This window comes from Chinchilla lanigera, unplaced genomic scaffold (assembly GCF_000276665.1).
Source record: "Chinchilla lanigera isolate Chin_1 unplaced genomic scaffold, ChiLan1.0 scaffold00132, whole genome shotgun sequence".
NCBI classification, from domain to species: domain Eukaryota; kingdom Metazoa; phylum Chordata; class Mammalia; order Rodentia; family Chinchillidae; genus Chinchilla; species Chinchilla lanigera.
The window spans coordinates 3,144,240-3,159,709 of NW_004955533.1; positions in this window are offsets into that span (position 1 = coordinate 3,144,240).

Sequence of the window (15,470 nt, forward strand, 5' to 3'; positions counted from 1 at the left end):
CAGAAATCCATCCTGAGAATTTGCCAGTACTTTCTGGCGTGTTCTGTACACTGCCCTGAGCTTGAAAATCTGGGTATGCAGTACTCTAATGGTGTCCCAACCCCCTTAAGATCTAAATGTGCAAATGTAAAATCATTCTCTAATTCAGAAAGGGCAAAGTCTCACATTTGGCAGGACTATTTCTGATTTGCACACATGGCATCATTTCAGATAGAGCCAGGAATTAAATACAAGCTCAGAAACAATTTTGCTGCAGGTGAAGAATGATGTGAGCGAGAATAAAATAGCATCTGCTTTTTGAACTTTGGGCTGGGGTCTGAGGAGAGGACCAATGATCCACTGCATGCTGAAGATATTACTTCAATGTGCCAAGATGCTCACCCAGTGCTCTGACTCACCAGGAAGGACGGGTTGATCCAGATGGCATGGTTCCCCTTGCAAAGCCATGTGTGTCTCAAACCCCAAGTCTACCATTGCCTACAGCTGTAGTTGCTGGACAACAAAACACTTCTAGAAGAATCAGGTTACACAGGACACACTGGAATAGTTGCCATGGTGGAGACATATATGAGAAAGAGAGGCTGAGTCTCTCAGATCAGGTGCTAAATAATGAAAGATAAGTCACAACAGATAGAAGCAAAACTTCAGACTTTAGCCATGCCTTAAATATTCCATATGCACATTTGAAAGAAATGAGTAGTAGTACTAATCATTCACAAAATGAGAGATAAGTAATCTTATTAATTTAGTAACTAATGAGGTTGGAACAGCTAAATATATTCTCAAAGACTTAAATACACTTTTTCTATTTTTTTATGGTGAGAAAAAATAATATTTGGAACAGTACTTCGAGTGAAACAAAAGCTTGCAAGACGCTTCACCCCAGAAGCAACAAGCAAGATCTTGGTTTCTAATTTTGTTCTCTAGCAAAAAGCAATCAAGGTTCCCTGGAGAAACAGTTGATCCTGGGGGAGGGGTATACAACATGAGCCTCTAGGAAGCCAGGAGGTGTGCAAACAGTCAACTGAGAAGCTTGTAAGTGGAACAAAGGAGGCAGCTTAGAGAGCTGCCAGTGGCCAACTTGAACAATTAAATGAGTGATATTATGCTGAATTATAACCTGAGGCATAAAATAAATATCCATGAGTCTGCAGTGGTATAAATGTGATTGAATACATACATAAGTAGAAGATAATAGAAAAATCTACATGGAGAAGAATTCCTGAGTAACTTTTGTGACCATTCTGATCATGAAGAGGTGGAACATAAACTCTTAGCTGCTTCCTTCAAAATGTTTTCTTTCTGAACAGTACAGTACAAAAAAAGATGGGGGAAAGAGAGCTTTATACTACCTGAGCATGTGATCAAGTTGAACACAAGTAGCACTAAGTCAGGTTGATCATATCTGTCCTTGACATGGTAAACCCCTAAACTCAGTGTAGGCACAGAGGGAATAGTATGGAGACCAGTACTATCAAAACCATCATAGCTATCAAAAACAAGACCAGTCTGAGAAACTACCGTGACTAAAAGGAGCCAAGGCAGCGTGACAACTAAACATGACCTAAGACCTTGAACAGAACCCTAAAACTGAAAATGAACATTAGGGGGGAAATGGGGAGATCTGAATAATAGAAGGACTGGACTCCATTTTGAAATGGCTCCTGGTGCCTTGATAAGACCCAGACTTCCAGGGTGGGCATTCTTCAAGTTATTTTTAAAATGAGAGAAAATATGGAAATAAACATATGGGAAGAGGAGGAGGACTGAGGCAGGGGAGCCTACAATCAACTGTTCTCCTTGAAAATGTACAGCCTGTGTCCTGAGATTCCTTTTGGAGGTAAAATTAGACAGAGCAATTGTTTGCTCTCAACATGGCAAGTGAGTCAGCATGTTCTCCTCAGAGCAGCAAGAAACCTGGAGGGTTTTTCACTGCTTTTTTCTACCTTGCAATCACAGTCCTTAAAAAGTGGATTACAGATGTGAGCTAAGAAAAAGAGTGTTTATCAGCATGGCCTTACTTTTCACACACGCCTTTCTGTGAGTAACATTGAAACAGGAAGGCTGTGTCAGGGAGCCTGGGTGTGTGAATGTGCAGGTAGAGGTGGTGCCCAGATCACACCCATCCATGCCATAGGGGAGGCAGGAGGGTGCTTCTGGGAAGGGTAGACTATGAGCTTCACCGACCACAGCCAACAAGGTCCATGGAGCCTCCACTCTGTGCCTGGCACTGTGCTCACAGTGGAGACATAAAGAGGCTGAAGGGAGAAGGACTCTGGGAAATGGTATACAGGAAGTACCAGCTGTTATGGTTTGGATTTTTCATGTCCCCACAAAGGCTCTGTGTCCCAAGGTGGGGTTTCCTGATCACAGGGTCAAAGTCATCCGTGGGTGAATCCACTGATGGGTTCACAGTTGAACATGCTGTTAGGAGGAGGAGAGACTTGGATAGAGAAGGTAGGTCACTGGGGCATGACCTGGATGGTATGTCATTGTCCCCAGTGAGCTCTCTCTGCCTCTGTCTCTGTCTCTGTCTCTGTCTCTGTCTCTGTCTCTCCCCCTACCATGTGGTGAGCAGCCTTCTTTCCTCTGCTGTGCCCTGCTGCCAAACTGTTTCTACCCTGGAGCCTGCATAGCATGGACTGAAATCCTGAGACAAAATACGCCTTTCCTCCTGTGAGTGTCCCAGCAACAAAAAGTGACTGACACCAGGAACCTGTCCCCCGACACCAAAACCCTAATTGCACTGGTAGAATCTCATATAAGTATTGAAATTTGGGAGTCTATTGAAGGCTTGCTTCTTCCAAAGAAAATATGGGCACAAGTTGTGATTGATTTTGGTCAATGTGAGTTCATAGCACAGGTACCCCTCCCCGTTGCCACTGCTGGCAGCAGCTGTGCCCTATCACTGCAGTGACATACACATAGAGTGTGCGGCCATGGGGAGCAAAAGCACACAGGCACATTCTGTCCCTGCCATCCCAGTTACTCAGAAAGCTGAGTCAGGAGTACTGTGAGTTTGAGGCCAGCCTGGGTGACTTAACCAGGCTCCATTTAAACAAACCATGGTAACCTGATCTCCACATATGAGGGTCTGTGCTGTGGCCACTGGTGGCTGCTGTTGCAGATCACAGAGGTGCCATCACTTTTGCCCCCCCACCTTGCTGCAGTCCCCACCTCTTCCATAGGTTGTTATTCTGCCTCCCGCACCTGTGTGTAACCCTTCTTTCCTGACTGGAGGGCCTCCAGGCCATCTCTTATCAAAATGCAAACACTGACCCTAAAGTTTACACGAAATCTAAAGGGACTTCTAATAACTGAAGCCAAAATCTTGAAAAGAAAAAAGAAAACCAGAGGACACACACTTTCCTCCACTTCACTGCTCTCAAAATAATTGAAAATGAGAAAAAAGATGGTGACTTGAGGAAAATATTTTAAACACCAACAAATCAAATTCACTGTGTTGTTAAGATATTTTAATAGGTAAAATGGAAGATAGTTTTAAAGGTAAAAGATCTAGTGTTAAAAGAGGTAAAGCACAGTATCTACTGCACAGTAGGAACACTAATGTGTTGTGAATGTTTTAAAATTAAACTAGACAAAAGGACTCTGAATGTTTTCACCAGAAATAAATGATAAATATTTGAAGGCACAGTTATGCTTACCATGAATTGAACATTGCATATCATATACATGCATTGCAATACCCCATGGCATCTTAAAACACGTATAATTTTTATGTATCAATTTAGAGAAGAGGAGTAGGGCTTGGGGAGGTGATCTGGGAAGACAGGACCCTCACCTGCAGGACTGTGGTAAGTTCTTCCATTCTAGGAGAATTCTTTGTAAGTCAGCTTCGTTCCTAAACCATCAAAGTAAGTCATACAGCACACCCATGGAAATTCACACCTGGAATGTTCACAAACTGGGGACTTACTGCCTCCTTATGGAAGGGCTTGAGGGGGAGCAGGTTGCTCTTCTGGTGTGTGATAAGTTTGTGCTCACTCTTTCCTCTCTGAGGGTGCAGTGATAAGGAACCACCTTGGAATTATGGAGAGTTCTTCATACCAAATCCACTGGCAGCTTGATCTTGTATTTCTCAGATTCTGAAACTGTGAGAAACACATTTTAATGCTTTTATGTTTTTTAATAAAAGAGAAGACTCCATAAACACATGGAAACTAAATAACACCTCCCCCGAACAACCAATGGGTCACAGAAGAACTTAAAGTAGAAATTAAACACTACTTACAATCAAACAAAAATGCAGATACAAACTACAAGAACCCGTGGGATGCAATAAAAGCAGTCCTCAGGGTGAAATTTATAGCAGTGGATTCCCACATCAGGAAAACAGAATGAACACAAATAAACAACCTTATGTTACACCTCAAACTTCTAGAAAAAGAAGAGCAAGTTAATCCCAAAGCCTGAAGAAAGGAGGAAATTATAAAGTACAGAGCAGAAATTAATGCAATTGAAACTAAGAAAACATTACAAAGAATTAATGAATCAAAGAGTTGGTTCTTTGAAAAAATACATAAAATTGATAAACACCTAGCTAATCTTATCAAAAACAGGAAAGAAAATACTCAAATCCATGCAATAAAGAATGAAAGGAATGATATCACTACAGATCCTGAAGGAATTCAGAAGATCATCAATACTTACTTTGAAAAACTTTACTCTCATTGGATGGAAAATGCAGAAGAAATGGACAGATTCCTAGATACATATGAATTATAAAAACTGAATGAAGAAGATATAAAAATCTTAAATAACCCAATATCAGCCAATGAAATTGAAAATTTACTAAAAAAAAAAACCTTACCAATAAAAAAAAAAACCCAGGTCCTGATGGATAGACAGCTGAATTTTACAAGAAATTTACAGAAGATTTAATACCAATTCTCCTCAAACTCTTTAAAGAAATAGAAAGGGAAGTAATTCTCCCAAACTCATTCCTGGAGGCCAGTATTATACTGATACCAAAACCAGAAAAAGAATTAACTAAAACAGAGAACTATAGGCCAATCTCCCTAATGAACATAGATGCAAAAATTCTCAATAATATGCTAGCTAATAGAATACAGCAAATCATCAAAACGATAATACACCATGACCAACAGGGACTCATCTCAGGAATGCAGGAATGGTTCAATACATGCAAATTATTCCCTGTAATACACCATATCAACAGAGCTAAAGACAAGAGTCACAAGATCATCTCACTAGATGCAGGAAAACTTTTGATAAAGTCCAACACTTATTCATGATAAAAACCCTACAGAAAATTGGCATAGATAGACTTTACCTCAATTTGATAAAATGCATCTATGATGAACCAACAGCCAACATCATACTAAATAAACAAAAACTGAAAGTTTTCACTTTAAAATCAGGAACGAGACAAAGATGCCCACTGTCACCACTCCTGTTCAGCATAGTTCTGGAAACACTAGCCAGAGCAATCAGACAAGAGAGAGAAAGGAAAGGAATAAAGATAGGAAAGGAAGAAGTGAAATTATCTTTAATTGCAGATGACATGACACTCTACCTAGAAGACCCCAAAAACTACCAGACTCCTAGAATTAATCAACAAATTCGGTAGCATAGTGGATACAAAGTCAAGGCTCAAAAATCAATAGCATTCCTATACACAAACAACAAACATACTGAGAGAGAAATAACGGTAACCAAACCTTTCAAAGTAGCACCCCCAAAATCTAAACACTTAGGAATTAATCTAGCAAAAGAAGTAAAAGAGCTGTACAGAAAATCACAGTACTCTGAATAAAGAGATTGAAGAGGATTTCAAAAGCGGAAAGATATTTCGTGCTCATGGATAGGAATAACCAACATTGTGAAAATGGCCATACTCCCAAAATTGTTATACAGATTCAATGCAATCCCAATTAAAATACCATGGGTATACCTCAGAGAAGTGGAGAAAATACTCCTAAAATTCATCTAGAACCAGAAGAGAACCAGAATAGCAAAAGCAATCCTGGGAAACAAAGGCAAGGCAGGAGGTATCACAATCCCCAATTTGAAATTATACTAGAAAGTTACTGTGATAAGGTGAGGATGGTTTGGCAAAAAAAGCGGACCTGAAGATCAAATGGAACAGACTAGAATATGCAGACACAATCACAAACACACTCAGCTACCTTACGTTTGAAAAGGGGGCCAAACACGTGCATTGGAGGAAAGATAGCCTCTTTAATAAATGGTGCTGGAAAAACTGGTTTTCCACATGCTGAAGACTAAAACTAGACCCATGTCTTTCACAACGCACTAAACTAAAGGAAAAATGGCTTAAAGATCTAAATATTAAATCAGAAACAATCTATTGGAAGAGAAAGTAGGTGAAAGTCTTGAAGACATAGGGGTAAATAGAGAGTTCATGAACAAAAACCAAACTGCACAGGAAACATTTCAAAGAAGAAACAACTGGGATCTCATCTTATTGAAAAGTTTTTGCATATCAAAAGAAATCAAGAAACAGGGTGAAAAGAAAAGCCATGAACTGGGAAAAACTTTTAGCCAACTGTCCCTCAGACAAAAGACTCCTGTCTAGAACACATAAAGAAGTTTAAAAAATCAGGCCCCCAAAATTCAAAAATCCAATCCAAAAATGGACATCTGAGATGAATACACATTTCTCAGATAAAGAAATACAAATGGCAAATAAATACATGAAAAAATGTTTAATGTCTTTAGTCATTTGAGAAACGCAAATTAAAACGACATTGAGCTTCCATCTCACCCCAGAAAGAATGGCTATCATCAAGAAATCAACCCATAACAAATGCTGGAGGGGCTGTAGGGAAAAAGAAACTCTTCTCCAGTATTGGTGGATGTGTAGACTGGTGCAACGTTATGAAATTCTGTATCATTTTTATTGTCCTCTGTGCAATTTTCTTTATGTATTTGTTTTCTTTATTTTGGATTTTCTTTAATGAAACAAAATTTATATGTATATACAAGGATAGCTGGGACAGGTGTATTGCTGATGTCTGGTTTATTGAAAGGAACAGCCAATGCTTAAAATTTTCTTTTTTTCTTGACCAATTATGCATGCTTGAATCTGGTAATCAGAATGACCTATCTGAAAACAACAATATGCACTACAAGAACCATTGTTGAACTCCTACCATCTTGTATGGTGAAGCTCTGCATCATTTCCAATGTTTTTTTATTATGTGTTCCTGTCTTTGATTGTTTGATCAATCTCACATTCTTACATCCAGTGGACTGAGCAACTTCGTTGAAGATAACAGTAGGGAAGTAGCAACAATTGTTAATTCCTATCATTTTATTTTGAGGTCGTGTACCATTTTTATTGTTTTTGTGTTAATTTGATTTTGTCTTCATTGTTGTTAGTTAGATTTTTTAATCTTTAAAATAAAACCTGAAAGAAAAGAAAACAGAAGAGAAGGAATGACCTTCTCAGTGTTCTGGTCTGAATGTTTGTATCTCCCCAGAATACACACATTGAAACTTAATCCCTAAAGCAATGGAATTAGGAAATGGGCCTTTTGAGAGATGACTGGGCCCTGATGGTGGCCCCCTCATGAGTGGGATTGGTGCCTTTACTCCAGGAGCTCCAGGGAACTCCTCCACCCCTTCTGCCCTGAGAAGACACAGAAAGAAGGTGCCAATGGTGAATGAGAAAACAGGCTTTGCCAGACACCAACCCTGCCAGTGGACTTGCACTCTCAGCCCTCCTCACTGTGTGCAAGCCATGCTGCTGACAGCATTTTGTTACAGCAGCTGCACTGACCTAAGACTCAGGGCAGCACTGTGAGAAAGGGTGGAAGGCCATCTTGTGTCACGTATCACCATGGGAGGGGGCTGAAGTAGTTGGAGTTCTCACTGGTATCCCTCCAGTGCAGAAAAAGGATGACTTTATGCACAAGTAAATACAGCCACATACAAACCAGCAGATGGGCTTTGATTTTAGCAGCAGGAAGGTGGTTCTCCTCGGTGTTAATTTTTTCTTGCACTCAGATTTATTTTCACATCTAAAAGTCATTTAATTGGACTCCAGTTAAGCTAATTTAAAGTTATGGACATTCTCAGGGTCTTGCTTATTTTCTACTAAATAGAAAACCCTACTGCAGGCAGCACAGTGGGCATCCAGCCAGGTGGCGGTTTTCCTCCACAAAGACAGAGAAGCCATAGCAACCATCAGCTCAGTGTTGAGTGCTGCTAGAGTGAGGGCGGACAAAGCCAGAGTGCCTCAGGCAGTCAAGCTACCTCAGTATTGAAAAAGGCATCCTGCTTGGACAATTACAGTGTTAGTCGCTAGGCAACATTGCCCCCCCATGATACTACTTTGCACGTGTATAAAATAAACGCCCCTACTGTTGAGGTCAGTCTTCAGGCTCATCAGGCAGGAGGTAACTCCACCTGAGCCTGGCTATCGTGTCTTGTCTTTATCCTCTAAATCCTCTCGCCATTTTCTCCCGGGGACCACTGAGAGACTGTGGAGTCCCACAGTGCAGCAGACACGGGCTACTGAGGCAGCAGGGGGTAGGGACCTAGAAGGGCTGGGCAGTGTGTCAAGCGTCCATCGCTGCATAGCAATGGCTACCAACCTGGAGACTGAAAATGACTCCTCTCAGAATGACACAGTCCTGTGGGTCAGACTTCACACGCCCGCCTCTGCAGTTCTTCATTGTGGATCTCTGATCTAGATCAAGGCGTTGGCTGGGATTGGCACTGACCTGCAATCTGCTTGTGAGTGCTTTCAAATTGGTGGCAGGATTAACTCCTGGTGGCTGCAGAACTAGCGTCCTTGCTTCTCTGCGGGCTGCCAGTCAGTAGCTGCTCTCAACTGCGGACCTCACCTGCCTTCTTTGATGAGGTCTTTAAGCCAGCTATGCACATCTGGTTCTTGTCACCCGTGGCTCCTGACCTCCTCTTCAGGTGCCAGGTGGATGGCTTCGAAGGACTAGATCACTGGGAGAGGCCCACATGCACAGTATCCTATATCTTATCACAGGAAACACACCTGACTTGGTGTATAACTACATCAGCAAAACCCTTCTACAGCAGTCTCTGGATTAGCATCTGCCTGAAGAGCCAGGGGACAGAACCCTGAGGGTCACCATCAGTCGGGGAGAAGACTGAGGTGAGCCCGAAAGAACCAGGAGGACTCAGGCACAAGTGAGGACAGGTGCAAGTGTCTCAGGTGAGATGAGAGAAGGGAGGTGCTGGGGCCGGCAGCGCTGCATACGGTGGCCAGTGGCCAAGTGTGGTCACAGCAGCCTGTCCTGCACCTCACCCCCACCAGAGTGAGGCTGACTGAAGGATCAGCGACAAGGTAAGCATCAGCTAAGCGACGATGAGTGATGCTTCCTTTGCCACCTGCCGTTTAGAAGATGCAGCCCTGCTCTTTCACACTGAGCTTCTAGTTAATGACGGAGACGGCATCTCCAGTTCCCTCTTGCTCGGTGGGTTTTGTGGCATCGTTACCATGTGAAATGCAATATGCTGCGTTGGCCTCCTCGGCCTGCCCAAGTGAAAATACCACATGCTGGAGGCCTCCACAGCACTGATTTTCCCACAGCTGTGCAGGGTGAAGACTAAGCTTATCATGTAAGCTGGGCGGCTCCCTTCTGAGGCTGGGGGAGAACGTGTTCCAGGCCCGCCCCGCTGCAGGCAGTTTATGGGACATCTTCTGTGTTCCTCCACTAGCATTCAGATCCACAGGCTCCCCTTCCTGTCCACAGGACTTTGCCCCTGTGTGCATGTCTATCTCCCGACCTTCCCTTTCTGTAAGTCAAGCTGGATTAGGGCCCCACCGGTCATGCTGTATTAGGGTCCTCCATTCATACTGGGTTAGATCCCCACCAGTCAGCTTGGAATAGGGCTCTGCCGTTCTCTTCTATGTCTTCATCTTAGTTAATGTTTCTTATTTTAAAGAGAAAAGAACAAAAATAAAATAACAAAAGCAAAGACAAAAACAAAACAACATAAAACAATAAAAATGATACAGAATTTCAAAACAAGGTGATAGAAAATTAACATGGCTGTTGCATCACTTATTGTTATCTTTAAAGTTGTTACTCAGATTACCAGATATAGGCATGGAAGATCGATCAAATAACAAACAAATAGAGCTTAGTAGTATAAATACCTTAGCTATCTTGTGTATATATACATATTTTTCCCTTCCTCCTTTCTTTCTTTTCTCTTTTCCCTTATCTCAGTTGTTCTTTCCTTTTGAGTAGTTTCTTTCCCCTTCACAATATCTATTGTACCTTTCAGATTTTATTTACTCTTTCAGATTCTTACACTAGGGAAGCAATACAATGTTCACACTTGTGAATCTGACTTATTTCACTAATGAATATGGTCTTTAGTTGCATCCATTTACCTATAAAAGCCTTGAGTTTATCTTTCTTTATAGCTGAGTAATATTCTATTGTATAAAAATACCACATCTTTTTTATTCATTCCTCAGTTGATGGGCATTTGGGTTGTTTCCAGGATTTAGTATGACAAAGTGCTGCTATACACATGGGTGCACATATATCGCTGTGGTAGGATGTTTTCAGTTCTTCTGGAAAAATACCGCAGAGAGGAATAGCTAGGTGGAATGGGACCTCAGTTTACTGAGGAATCTGCACATTGATTAGTTTAGCGAGGTCTCATTCGAAGGTACTGAGGGTCAGGACTTCAACACATTAGTTCTGAGTAGACAAAATCCAACCCTACCTGCTACCTTTGCTCTCTAGAGGTTGCCTCATCCCGCAGTACAGGGACCACTTCCTCACGCTCCCTCCTGTGGAGAGCAGACTACAAAATTCCATACTTTTCTTCATGAAGTGAGGCTCTCAGGAGAGCTGTGGCCCAACGAGCTTGTCATTTGTGCAGTCAAAGGCCATATCGGCCCTGAATCAGAAGCTACAGTGTAACAAGATCCCCAGGGGAGTTCTACATCAGAGTTGGAAGGGCAACATTAATAGTCTTGATCAGAAACAGAAAATTCTTCAGGCACCATATTGTTGATCTCAAAGTAAAACTTGTAAAAAATTAAAATAAGATGTTGGCAGAGGTGACACAAAGGACTTAGTCTAATGTATTTCTCATAAAAGGGTAGATTAGGCTCAGAAATGTGGTAAAATATTAGCTTATTTTTCACTTTTGCACTGCTGGGAATCAAACCCAAGACCTCGGGTATGCTAAGCGTACACTCCATCATAGAACGAAGTCTCTAGTCCCATTTTATTTTTTAAAACAGTGCCACCAGTTAACACTCAAGCAGACCTCTGCACGTTCATTAGCTACATTTAACATTAGAGCCAGGCACCTATCCACTCAGGAGACCGCCATGGAGCCCTCCTGTGTGCTGTGTGCGCCAGTGCACAGCGCAGGGTTGGGGTCCCGGAAGCAGCACTCCTGGGGCTTGTTCACCTTGTAAGGTTTAGTCTGCCCAGCAGTAAAGTGAGTAAGATAACGGGCTGACAGGAGGTAGGGAACTCGGCAGTGAGGTCTCTACGGTGCTTAGCACGGTGCCTGCGGCAGGCTGGGTACAAGATAGATGCCAGCCTGGGGCTGTCCTTGCACGCAGCTGTGGAACTGCTCTGCCTCGACCTGGGGAGTGGAGGAGGGGAGGGAAGCGCACCCAGGAGCGGACACCAGGTAGGTCACGAGTGCAAGTGAAAAAGTAAAACGTCCTTCAAGGTCTTCGAGGGAGATGAGGGAGCGCTGGCGTTGAGGTGGCGGCCAAGAGTCCCTGGGGTCTGCAAGGGAGCGACGATAGGGAAGTGCTGGCCGGTTTTTCCCAGGTGTGTCCAGTGGGGGCGGCCCCTTAAGAATCAGCGTGAGCAGCTGGGCGGGCTGGTGGCTCCTGCACAGCTCCGGGCGAAGACAGCCCAGCCCTGGGTGGTCATCTGGAGCCTGGTGCCCACCGGACGTCTGCGCAGTCCACTCTTCCCCTGGAGCCCCAGCCAGCGCGCTGCCCACCGCTCACCCTGCGGGGAGGGGCAAGATGGGTTTGTAAGGAGGTGAAGGAATGTGCGCATTTTCTTGTTCCCTTCCGCTTCATTTTGGATGATTGGTCTCTTTTGTTTAGTTTTCAGTCCCAATTGTGGTTTTGAATGAGTGAATGCTTCTTGCTGTAGAAAGGATGGTGAGGAGGAGGAGTCTGGCCTGGGGCGGCCGATGTACAATAAGAGGTAAGCGGAGAGGACCTGCTCCCAGGGCTCCGCACCCTCTTGCGGCCCGCCGGCCATCTGCCTGAGCGTCCACAGCGGTGGAAGCTGACCCTTAACTTCCACGAACGTTTGTGGGCTCTTGAAGAGTCCTAACCTGAGAACCCCTTCCGCTGCCGTTCAGCTCTGCATCCTGGTTCCCCAGAGGTGCCTGCGCCATCTCTCCCAGGAGTCTCCAGGATGGCTCCCGCTCCCACCAAGGGAGGGGTCGGGCCAGACGCTGCTCACTCTCTGGTCTCTGTCAGAGAGCCACCGGCTCCTCTCTCTGCCTCTGAGATTTTCAGACGTCTCCAAACCCAAATGTTCAGAGAACTCTGCCTGGCTCTGTGACAGAGAGTAACGGTCCAGAGAAACCCTCCGAGCTGGGGACCCACTGCGTGACCGAGAAGATCAGATCTCCAGGCCTCCCCCTCTCTGTGTCTCTCTGTCTATGTCTTTAGCTCTCTCCCTGTCTCTGGCCCTCATGTTTCATTGTCTAAGCGATGAGCGTGTAAAACCTGCAAGGATCTTCTCCTTTTCTGAATTCTATACAGCACAGCTGTCAGGAGCCTTTGCAAAAACACAGCTGTACCTCGTTTTGGGGAGGAGACTTCAATTTGTTACAGTGTTTCCCTGTGGAATAGCTCTACCAGGGGTCTTGTGGGCAGAGGGAAGGTAGGGGCTGCACCAGGTGGGGGGAAGCTGAAACGTGGTAGTAGTTTCTGTCCAAACGAATGCGTCAAACGGATGCACAAGAGCCGGTGCACGCTGATCACCCTTCACCTCAGCAGGAGGGGTGCAACTGCAGGAAGCAGGGAGGCAGGGCCCTAGGTCTCACCTGCGAGGCCGAATTAAAGGGATGACAACATGTGACTTAGCAGGCGAGGGGACAGAACCAACCATGGTGGTGAGGAATGGACAAGGCCGTGTTGAAGGCTGTTGCAGGAAGACACACACCCACCACGGGCCCGCTGCCTGAGGGGGCAGTTCCTGCCTGTGCTTCAGTTGGTGTGGGCACCTGTCCTCCATCCTGGTTGAGCCCTGGAGTCCCCCGAGCAGCTTCTACATTCATGTTAGGAATTCCTGCTTCATCGGCCTGTGTCCTATATGTTGAGTGCCGCCCTTTCAGTGCCGGGGCTGGGAATCTGAGCGGGGCAGAGTCTGTGCTCAGTGAGGGTCTCCCTCCCGGGGCACAGGCTGCACCTTCCCCCTGTGTCATCACTTGGTAAAGAGCTCAAGGTTACTCTCTCCGTCCACTTTAAAAGGGACGAATCCCATTCCCGAGTATTCAGTCCCCACCACCTGATCACTTCCCAAACAACCTGTTTCTTAATCCCGATGGTACTGGACAGCTGGTGCCTTTCTCACGGGATATTTAGGTCTTTCTACCCCAAAGAATCAAGTGGGACACGCAGAAGTAACAAGACAGAGATCATTAAAGAAAAGCACCCTTCAGAGTGGACGCAGGCCTGTCAAAAAACTCAGCACAAGTGTGACTCAGAGCAGCCCCTGTCTGTTTTAGGTTTGAGGTGTAAATACACTGAGGAGATTTCCAAGCAGGCAGCACCCAGAGCTGTGCCTTCATTGCCAGTGATAAAAGCACACCCTCAAGATCAGAAGGAGGGCCAGTTACTCCTCTGACACTCCTCAGATTCTAAGAAACTAAGAGAAAAGCCAAGGCTGGAACTCAAGGCAGGTGCCACCTCACTCTGGCCCCTCTCTGTTCTTCAGGGTGGCCTTCCTTTCATCCCTGACAGCGGCCACCCAGGAACTCTGCCCGCTTGAGACTCGCCCAAGTGCACTTCAAGCTCACACCCAAGACAGACTGCAGGATGTACTTCCCTTTATAATGCTCTGTCTTTCCTATACTTCTGTGCACCCCGCTCATTCTCCCTTTGGGAGATAAAGAGCCTGACACCAGCAATCCAGTAACATCCTCACCTTCGGGGTTCAGATGTCAGCAGGTGAATTTGGGGCATGGAGCAGCACGGAGTAGCCTGGGCGCAGCTTTGCAGCTGTCTCTAAAACTCCATAGCGTTTCTATGCGTATCCAGAAGTGAGGGTGCTGGCCGGGGACCTGAGATATTTCCAGCCTGCAGACCTCAGGGCGGAGTGGCGGCTGGAAATCTGGGCTGGGGTCCCTTTCTAGAAAGCCTCCACAGCTTTCAGTGCCAGGTGGAGGGCTGTGGACTGTAATTCACAGGCAGCACGGGGCTCAGGCTGACAAATTTGGGGTAAGAAATCATACGAGTAGAGCTGTGTTTTAGGGGAAAGAATCTGGCTGTTTTGCACAAAAGAAGTTGGCTGGAAATCAGGGACCTGTGAGAAGCTGTTACAAAAAGAGATGTGTAATGAAGGCATCAAATGCAAGCTAAGGGCCAGGGGAAATTCCAGATTCTAAAAATACATTCCTCAGCTCAGCCGCGCAGGTGCTGCGGTCTGAGCCGCAGCAGGGTGCGGGGGGGCTCGGCTCTTCATCAGTCTGCGCACGTTCCCTGTTGCTGGGGAGCAGGAAGGCTGCTGGCAGATTAGTGCTCCCTGCGGGACAAAAGCAGCTGGTATTTCCCTTTCTAATTTCAGCCCGTGACGTCCTATCTTAACATAATAAAGAGGGCTCATTGGTGGGGGATTGGGGCTGGTCAGGTGGAAGGCAGAGGGGACCAGGGGGGCTGCCTGCGGTCCAGAGGCTGCTGCGGACCCACACAGCATCACAGCTCTCCCCAGGCACAGCAGGGGTGCTGCACAGCCCGAGTCTTAGGCTGAATTTTTGTAGGTGGGTGACGGAAGCCCATAGGCACATCACAATGGTCCCTCTCAACTTTGGTTTTCGGAATCCTAAATGCTGTTGTTTATGTTTAAGAAACAGAGATGAGCACATGCCCAGCCCCAGGGTGGTGGTACACTGTATGATTCCTTCATATATAACATTCTTGAAGTGACACAATGGTAGAAATGAAAACAGAGTAGAGATCATTGCAGGCAGCAACGGGGTAGAGTGGGGATGGCTGTAAAAGGGCAAGAAGGGACCAAAAGGGGATGAAAATGCCCTGTACTTATTCCACAATATGTGTGCTGCACTCGTAGGAATCATGTTTACCTTTATGTACCAGCTAAAAAGAAATTGAATGAAGAAGTGTTCTGCGTCTTAACTGGTGGTGAGACGTGAGCCTACACACAGGATAAACTTGTATAGAATAAACACACATGTAGACACACACGACTGTGAGTGAAACAGGCAATATGAATATGATTGGTGAGCTATAC